A 9,982-nucleotide genomic window follows, 5' to 3' on the forward strand; every position below is an offset into this window, starting at 1 on the left:
CTATCCTATCGTCTATCCTATCCTCTATCCTATCCTATCAAATCCCCTATCCTATCTTCTGTCCTATCCTATCCTCTATCCTTTCCTATCCTCTATCCTATCCTATCCTCTTTCCTATCCTATCTTCTATCCTATCCTATCCTCTATCCTATCCTATCCCCTATCCTATCCTCTATCCTATCCTATCATCTATCCTCTATCCTATCCTATCTTCTATCCTATCCTATCCTCTATCCTATCAAATCCCCTATCCTATCCTCTATCCTATCCTGTCATCTATCCTCTATCCTATCCAATCCTCTATCCTATCCTATCCTCTATCCTATCAAATCCCCTATCCTATCCTCTGTCCTATCCTATCTTCTATCCTATCCTATCCTCTATCCTATCAAAACCCCTACCCTATCTTCTGTCCTATCCTATCCTCTATCCTATCCTATCCTCTATCCTATCCTATCCTCTATCCTATCCTATCCTCTATCCTATCCTATCGTCTATCCTATCCTCTATCCTATCCAATCCGCTATCCTATTCTCTATTCTATCCTATCATCTATCCTCTATCCTATCCAATCCTCTATCCTATCCTATCCTCTATCCTATCCTATCCTCTATCCTATCCTATCCTCTATCCTATCCTATCCTCTATCCTATCCTATCCTCTATCCTATCCTATCAGCTATCCTATCTTATCGTCTATCCTATCGTCTATCCTATCCTCTATCCTATCCAATCCTCTATCCTATCCTATCCTCTATCCTATCATATCCTCTATCCTATAATATCCTCTATCCTATGCTATCCTCTATCCAATCCTCTATCCTACCCTATCCTCTATAATATCCTATCCTCTATCCTATCCTATCCTCTATCCTATCCTATCTTCTATCCTATCCTATCTATCCTATCAAATCCCATATCCTATCCTCTGTCCGATCCTATCCTCTATCCTATCCTATCCTCTATCCTCTATCCTATCCTTTCCTCTATCCTATCCTGTCCTCTATCCTATCCTATCCTCCATCCTATCCTATCCTCAATCCTATCCTTTCCTGTATCCTATCCAATCCTGTATCCTATCCTGTCCTCTATCCTATCCTATCCTCTATCCTATCCTATCCTCTATCCTATCCTATCCTCTATCCTATCCTATCCTCTACTCTATCCTATCCTCTATCCTATCCTATCGTCTATCTTATCGTCTATCCTATCCTCTATCCTATCCTATCCTCTATCCTATCCTATCCTCCATCCTATCCTATCCTCTATCCTCTATCCTATCCTATCCTATCCTCTATCCTATCAAATCCCCTACCCTATCCTCAATCCTATACTTTCCTGTATCCTATCCAATCCTGTATTATATCCTGTCCTCTATCCTATCCTATCCTCAATCCTATCCTTTCCTGTATCCTATCCAATCCTGTATCCTATCCTGTCCTCCATCCTATCCTATCCTCAATCCTATCCTTTCCTGTATCCTATCCAATCCTGTATCCTATCCTGTCCTCTATCCTATCCTATCCTCTATCCCATAATATCCTCTATCCTATCCTATCCTCTATCCAATCCTCTATCCTACCCTATCCTCTATCCTATCCTATCCTCTATCCTATCCTATCCTCTATCCTATCCTATCTTCTATCCTATCCTATCTATCGTATCAAATCCCCTATCCTATCCTCTGTCCGATCCTATCCTCTATCCTATCCTATCCTCTATCCTCTATCCTATCCTATCCTCTATCCTATCCTGTCCTCTATCCTATCCTATCCTATCCTCAATCCTATCCTTTCCTGTATCCTATCAAATCCTGTATCCTATCCTGTCCTCTATCCTATCCTATCCTCTATCCTATCCTATCCTCTATCCTATCCTATCCTCTACCCTATCCTATCCTCTATCCTATCCTATCGTCTATCTTATCGTCTATCCTATCCTCTATCCTATCCTATCGTCTATCTTATCGTCTATCCTATCCTCTATCCTATCCTATCCTCTATCCTATCCTATCCTCCATCCTATCCTATGCTCTATCCTCTATCCTCTATCCTATCCTATCCTCTATCCTATCCTATCCTCTATCCTATCAAATCCCCTATCCTGTCCTCTATCCTATCGTCTATCCTATCCTCTATCCTATCCTATCCTCTATCCTATCCTATCCTCCATCCTATCCTATCCTCTATCCTATACTATCTTCTATCCTATCCTATCCTCTATCCAATCCTCTATCCTACCCTATCCTCTATCCTATCCTATCCTCTATCCTATCCTATCCTCTATCCTATCCTATCTTCTATCCTATCCTATCCTCTATCCTATCAAATCCCCTATCCTATCCTCTGTCCTATCCTATCCTCTATCCTATCCTATCCTCTATCCTCTATCCTATCTTATCATCTATCCTCTATCCTATCCAATCCTCTATCCTATCAAATCCCCTATCCTATCCTCTATCCTATCCTATCATCTATCCTCTATCCTATCCAATCCTCTATCCTATCCTATCCTCTATCCTATCAATCCCCTATCCTATCCTCTGTCCTATCCTATCCTCTATCCTATCCTATCCTCCATCCTATCCTATCCTCAATCCTATCCTTTCCTGTATCCTATCCAATCCTGTATCCTATCCTGTCCTCTATCCTATCCTATCCTCTATCCTATCCTATCCTCTATCCTATCCTATCTTCTATCCTATCCTATCCTCTATCCTATCCTATCCTCTATCCTATCCTATCTTCTATCCTATCCTATCCTCTATCCTATCCTATCCTCTATCCTATCCTATCCTCTATCCTATCCTATCCTCTATCCTATCCTATCCTCTATCCTATCCTATCCTCTATCCTATCCTATCCTCTATCCTATCCTATCCTCTATCCTATCCTATCCTCTATCCTATCCTATCGTCTATCCTATCGTCTATCCTATCCTCTATCCTATCCAATCCTCTATCCTATCCTATCCTCTACCCTATCATATCCTCTATACTATAATATCCTCTATCCTATCCTATCCTCTATCCAATCCTCTATCCTACCCTATCCTCTATCCTATCCTATCCTCTATCCTATCCTATCCTCTATCCTATCCTATCTTCTATCCTATCCTATCTATCCTATCAAATCCCCTATCCTATCCTCTGTCCGACCCTATCCTCTATCCTATCCTATCCTCTATCCTCTATCCTATCCTATCCTCTATCCTATCCTGTCCTCTATCCTATCCTATCCTCCATCCTATCCTATCCTCAATCCTATCCTTTCCTGTATCCTATCCAATCCTGTATCCTATCCTGTCCTCTATCCTATCCTATCCTCTATCCTATCCTATCCTCTATCCTATCCTATCCTCTATCCTATCCTATCGTCTATCCTATCCTCTATCCTATCCTATCCTCTATCCTATCCTATCCTCCATCGTATCCTATCCTCAATCCTATCCTTTCCTGTATCCTATCCAATTCTGTATCCTATCCTGTCCTCTATCCCATCCTATCCTCTATCCTATCCTATCCTCTATCCTATCCTATCCTCTATCCTATCCTATCCTCTATCCTATCCTATCCTCTATCCTATCCTATCGTCTATCTTATCGTCTATCCTATCCTCTATCCTATCCTATCCTCTATCCTATCATATCCTCCATCCTATCCTATCCTCTATCCTCTATCCTATCCTATCCTCTATCCTATCCAATCCTCTATCCTATCCTATCCTCTATCCTATCAATCCCCTATCCTATCCTCTGTCCTATCCTATCCTCTATCCTATCCTATCCTCCATCCTATCCTATCCTCAATCCTATCCTTTCCTGTATCCTATCCAATCCTGTATCCTATCCTGTCCTCTATCCTATCCTATCCTCTATCCTATCCTATCCTCTATCCTATCCTATCCTGTATCCTATCCTATCTTCTATCCTATCCTATCCTCTATCCTATCCTATCCTCTATCCTATCCTATCTTCTATCCTATCCTATCCTCTATCCTATCCTATCCTCTATCCTATCCTATCCTCTATCCTATCCTATCCTCTATCCTATCCTATCCTCTATCCTATCCTATCCTCTATCCTATCCTATCCTCCATCCTATCCTATCCTCAATCCTATCCTTTCCTGTATCCTATCCAATCCTGTATCCTATCCTGTCCTCTATCCTATCCTATCCTCTATCCTATCCTATCCTCTATCCTATCCTATCCTCTATCCTATCCTATCGTCTATCCTATCCTCTATCCTATCCTATCCTCTATCCTATCCTATCCTCCATCGTATCCTATCCTCAATCCTATCCTTTCCTGTATCCTATCCAATTCTGTATCCTATCCTGTCCTCTATCCTATCCTATCCTCTATCCTATCCTATCCTCTATCCTATCCTATCCTCTATCCTATCCTATCCTCTATCCTATCCTATCGTCTATCTTATCGTCTATCCTATCCTCTATCCTATCCTATCCTCTATCCTATCCTATCCTCCATCCTATCCTATCCTCTATCCTCTATCCTATCCTATCCTCTATCCTATCCTATCCTCTATCCTATCCTATCCTATCCTATCCTATCCTCTATCCTATCCTATCCTCTATCCTATCAAATCCCCTACCCTATCCTCAATCCTATCCTTTCCTGTATCCTATCCAATCCTGTATCCTATCCTGTCCTCTATCCTATCCTATCCTCTATCCTATCCTATCCTCTATCCTATCCTATCCTCTATCCTATCCATTCCTCTATCCTCTATCCTATCAAATCCCCTATCCCGTCCTCTATCCTATCCTATCATCTATCCTCTATGCTATCCAATCCTTTATCCTATCCCGTCCTCTATCCTATCAAATCCCTTATCCTATCCTCTGTCCTATCCTATCGTCTATCCTATCGTCTATCCTATCCTCTATCCTATCCTATCCTCTATCCTATCCTATCCTCCATCCTATCCTATCCTCAATCCTATCCTTTCCTGTATCCTATCCAATCCTGTATCCTATCCTGTCCTCTATCCTATTATATCCTCTATCCTATCGTATCCTCTATCGTATCCTATCGTCTATCCTATCCTCTATCCTATCCAATCCTCTATCCTATCCTATCCTCTATCCTATCATATCCTCTATCCTATAATATCCTCTATCCTATCCTATCCTCTATCCAATCCTCTATCCTACCCTATCCTCTATCCTATCCTATCCTCTATCCTATCCTATCCTCTATCCTATCCTATCGTCTATCCTATCCTCTATCCTATCAAATCCCCTACCCTATCCTCAATCCTATCCTTTCCTGTATCCTATCCAATCCTGTATCCTATCCTGTCCTCTATCCTATCCTATCCTCTATCCTATCCTATCCTCTATCCTATCCTATCCTCTATCCTATCCATTCCTCTATCCTCTATCCTATCAAATCCCCTATCCCGTCCTCTATCCTATCCTATCATCTATCCTCTATGCTATCCAATCCTTTATCCTATCCCGTCCTCTATCCTATCAAATCCCTTATCCTATCCTCTGTCCTATCCTATCGTCTATCCTATCGTCTATCCTATCCTCTATCCTATCCTATCCTCTATCCTATCCTATCCTCCATCCTATCCTATCCTCAATCCTATCCTTTCCTGTATCCTATCCAATCCTGTATCCTATCCTGTCCTCTATCCTATTATATCCTCTATCCTATCGTATCCTCTATCGTATCCTATCGTCTATCCTATCCTCTATCCTATCCAATCCTCTATCCTATCCTATCCTCTATCCTATCATATCCTCTATCCTATAATATCCTCTATCCTATCCTATCCTCTATCCAATCCTCTATCCTACCCTATCCTCTATCCTATCCTATCCTCTATCCTATCCTATCCTCTATCCTATCCTATCCTCTATCCTATCCTATCCTCCATCCTATCCTATCCTCAATCCTATCCTTTCCTGTATCCTATCCAATCCTGTATCCTATCAAATCCCCTATCCTATCCTCTGTCCTATCCTATCCTCTATCCTATCCTATCCTATCCTCTATCCTATCCTATCCTCTATCCTCTATCCTATCCTATCCTCTATCCTATCCTATCCTCTATCCTATCCTATCCTCCATCCTATCCTATCCTCAATCCTATCCTTTCCTGTATCCTATCCAATCCTGTATCCTATCCTGTCCTCTATCCTACCCTATCCTCTATCCTATCCTATCCTCTATCCTATCCTATCCTCTATCCTATCCTCTATCCTATCCTCTATCCTATCCTATCCTCTATCCTATCCTATCATCTATCCTCTATCCTATCCTATCTTCTATCCTATCCTATCCTCTATCCTATCAAATCCCCTATCCTATCCTCTATCGTATGCTATCATCAATCCTCTATCCTATCCAATCCTCTATCCTATCCTATCCTCTATCCTATCAAATCCTCTATCCTATCCTCTGTCCTATCCTATCTTCTATCCTATCCTATCCTCTATCCTATCAAAACCCCTACCGTATCCTCTGTCCTATCCTATCCTCTATCCTATCCTACCCTCCATCCTATCCTATCCTCTATCCTATCCTCTATCCTCTATCCTATCCTATCCTCTATCCTATCCTGTCCTCTATCCTATCCTATCCTCTATCCTATCCTATCCTCCATCCTATCCTATCCTCAATCCTATCCTTTCCTGTATCCTATCCTGTCCTCTATCCTATCCTATCCTCTATCCTATCCTATCCTCTATCCTATCCTATCCTCTATCCTATCATATCCTCTATCCTATAATATCCTCTATCCTATCCTATCCTCTATCCAATCCTCTATCCTACCCTATCCTCTATCCTATAATATCCTCTATCCTATCCTATCCTCTATCCAATCCTCTATCCTACCCTATCCTCTATCCTATCCTATCCTCTATCCTATCCTATCCTCTATCCTATCCTATCTTCTATCCTATCCTATCTATCCTATCAAATCCCCTATCCTATCCTCTGTCCGATCCTATCCTCTATCCTATCCTATCCTCTATCCTCTATCCTATCCTATCCTCTATCCTATCCTGTCCTCTATCCTATCCTATCCTCCATCCTATCCTATCCTCAATCCTATCCTTTCCTGTATCCTAACCAATCCTGTATCCTATCTTGTCCTCTATCCTATCCTATCCTCTATCCTATCCTATCCTCTATCCTATCCTATCCTCTATCCTATCCTATCGTCTATCCTATCCTCTATCCTATCCTATCCTCTATCCTATCCTATCCTCCATCGTATCCTATCCTCAATCCTATCCTTTCCTGTATCCTATCCAATTCTGTATCCTATCCTGTCCTCTATCCCATCCTATCCTCTATCCTATCCTATCCTCTATCCTATCCTATACTCTATCCTATCCTATCCTCTATCCTATCCTATCCTCTATCCTATCAAATCCCCTACCCTATCCTCAATCCTATCCTTTCCTGTATCCTATCCAATCCTGTATCCTATCCTGTCCTCTATCCTATCCTATCCTCTATCCTATCCTATCCTCTATCCTATCCTATCCTCTATCCTATCCATTCCTCTATCCTCTATCCTATCAAATCCCCTATCCCGTCCTCTATCCTATCCTATCATCTATCCTCTATGCTATCCAATCCTTTATCCTATCCCGTCCTCTATCCTATCAAATCCCTTATCCTATCCTCTGTCCTATCCTATCGTCTATCCTATCGTCTATCCTATCCTCTATCCTATCCTATCCTCTATCCTATCCTATCCTCCATCCTATCCTATCCTCAATCCTATCCTTTCCTGTATCCTATCCAATCCTGTATCCTATCCTGTCCTCTATCCTATTATATCCTCTATCCTATCGTATCCTCTATCGTATCCTATCGTCTATCCTATCCTCTATCCTATCCAATCCTCTATCCTATCCTATCCTCTATCCTATCCTATCCTCTATCCTATCCTATCCTCCATCCTATCCTATCCTCAATCCTATCCTTTCCTGTATCCTATCCAATCCTGTATCCTATCCTGTCCTCTATCCTACCCTATCCTCTATCCTATCCTATCCTCTATCCTATCCTATCCTCTATCCTATCCTCTATCCTATCCTCTATCCTATCCTATCCTCTATCCTATCCTATCATCTATCATCTATCCTATCCTATCTTCTATCCTATCCTATCCTCTATCCTATCAAAACCCCTACCGTATCCTCTGTCCTATCCTATCCTCTATCCTATCCTATCCTCCATCCTATCCTATCCTCTATCCTATCCTATCCTCTATCCTATCCTCTATCCTATCCTATCCTCTATCCTATCCTATCGTCTATCCTATCGTCTACCCTATCCTCTATCCTATCCTATCCTCCATCCTATCCTATCCTCAATCCTATCCTTTCCTGTATCCTATCCTGTCCTCTATCCTATCCTATCCTCTATCCTATCGTATCCTCTATCCTATCCTATCGTCTATCCTATCCTCTATCCTATCCAATCCTCTATCCTATCCTTTCCTCTATCCTATCATATCCTCTATCCTATCAAATCCCCTATCCTATCCTCTGTCCTATCCTATCTTCTATCCTATCCTATCCTCTATCCTATCAAAACCCCTACCCTATCCTCTGTCCTATCCTATCCTCTATCCTATCCTATCATCTATCCTATCCTATCCTCTATCCTATCCTATCCTCTATCCTATCCTATCCTCTATCCTATCCAATCCTCTATCCTATCCTATCCTCTATCCTATCATATCCTCTATCCTATCAATCCCCTATCCTATCCTCTGTCCTATCCTATCCTCTATCCTATCCTATCCTCCATCCTATCCTATCTTCTATCCTATCCTATCCTCTATCCTATCCTATCCTCTATCCTATCCTATCCTCTATCCTATCCTATCCTCTATCCTATCCTATCCTCTATCCTATCCTATCTTCTATCCAATCCTATCCTCTAACCTATCAAATCCCCTATCCTATCCTCTATCCTATCCTCTATCCTATCCTATCTTCTATCCTCTATCCTATCCAATCCTCTATCCTATCCTATCTTCTATCCTATCCTATCCTCTATCCTATCCTATCATCTATCCTCTATGCTATCCAATCCTTTATCCTATCCCGTCCTCTATCCTATCAAATCCCTTATCCTATCCTCTGTCCTATCATATCGTCTATCCTATCGTCTATCCTATCCTCTATCCTATCCTATCCTCTATCCTATCCTATCCTATCCTCTATCCTATCCTATCCTCTATCCTCTATCCTATCCTATCCTCTATCCTATCCTATCCTCTATCCTATCCTATCCTCCATCCTATCCTATACTCAATCCTATCCTTTCCTGTATCCTATCCAATCCTGTATCCTATCCTGTCCTCTATCCTACCCTATCCTCTGTCCTATCCTATCTTCTATCCTATCCTATCCTCTATCCTATCAAAACCCCTACCGTATCCTCTGTCCTATCCTATCCTCTATCCTATCCTATCCTCCATCCTATCCTATCCTCTATCCTATCCTATCCTCTATCCTATCCTATCGTCTATCCTATCGTCTACCCTATCCTCTATCCTATCCTATCCTCCATCCTATCCTATCCTCAATCCTATCCTTTCCTGTATCCTATCCTGTCCTCTATCCTATCCTATCCTCTATCCTATCGTATCCTCTATCCTATCCTATCGTCTATCCTATCCTCTATCCTATCCAATCCTCTATCCTATCCTATCCTCTATCCTATCATATCCTCTACCCTATCAAATCCCCTATCCTATCCTCTGTCCTATCCTATCTTCTATCCTATCCTATCCTCTATCCTATCAAAACCCCTACCCTATCCTCTGTCCTATCCTATCCTCTATCCTATCCTATCATCTATCCTATCCTATCCTCTATCCTATCCTATCCTCTATCCTATCCTATCCTCTATCCTATCCAATCCTCTATCCTATCCTATCCTCTATCCTATCATATCCTCTATCCTATCAATCCCCTA

Source organism: Halictus rubicundus, unplaced genomic scaffold, assembly GCF_050948215.1.
Source record: "Halictus rubicundus isolate RS-2024b unplaced genomic scaffold, iyHalRubi1_principal scaffold0020, whole genome shotgun sequence".
NCBI lineage: Eukaryota > Metazoa > Arthropoda > Insecta > Hymenoptera > Halictidae > Halictus > Halictus rubicundus.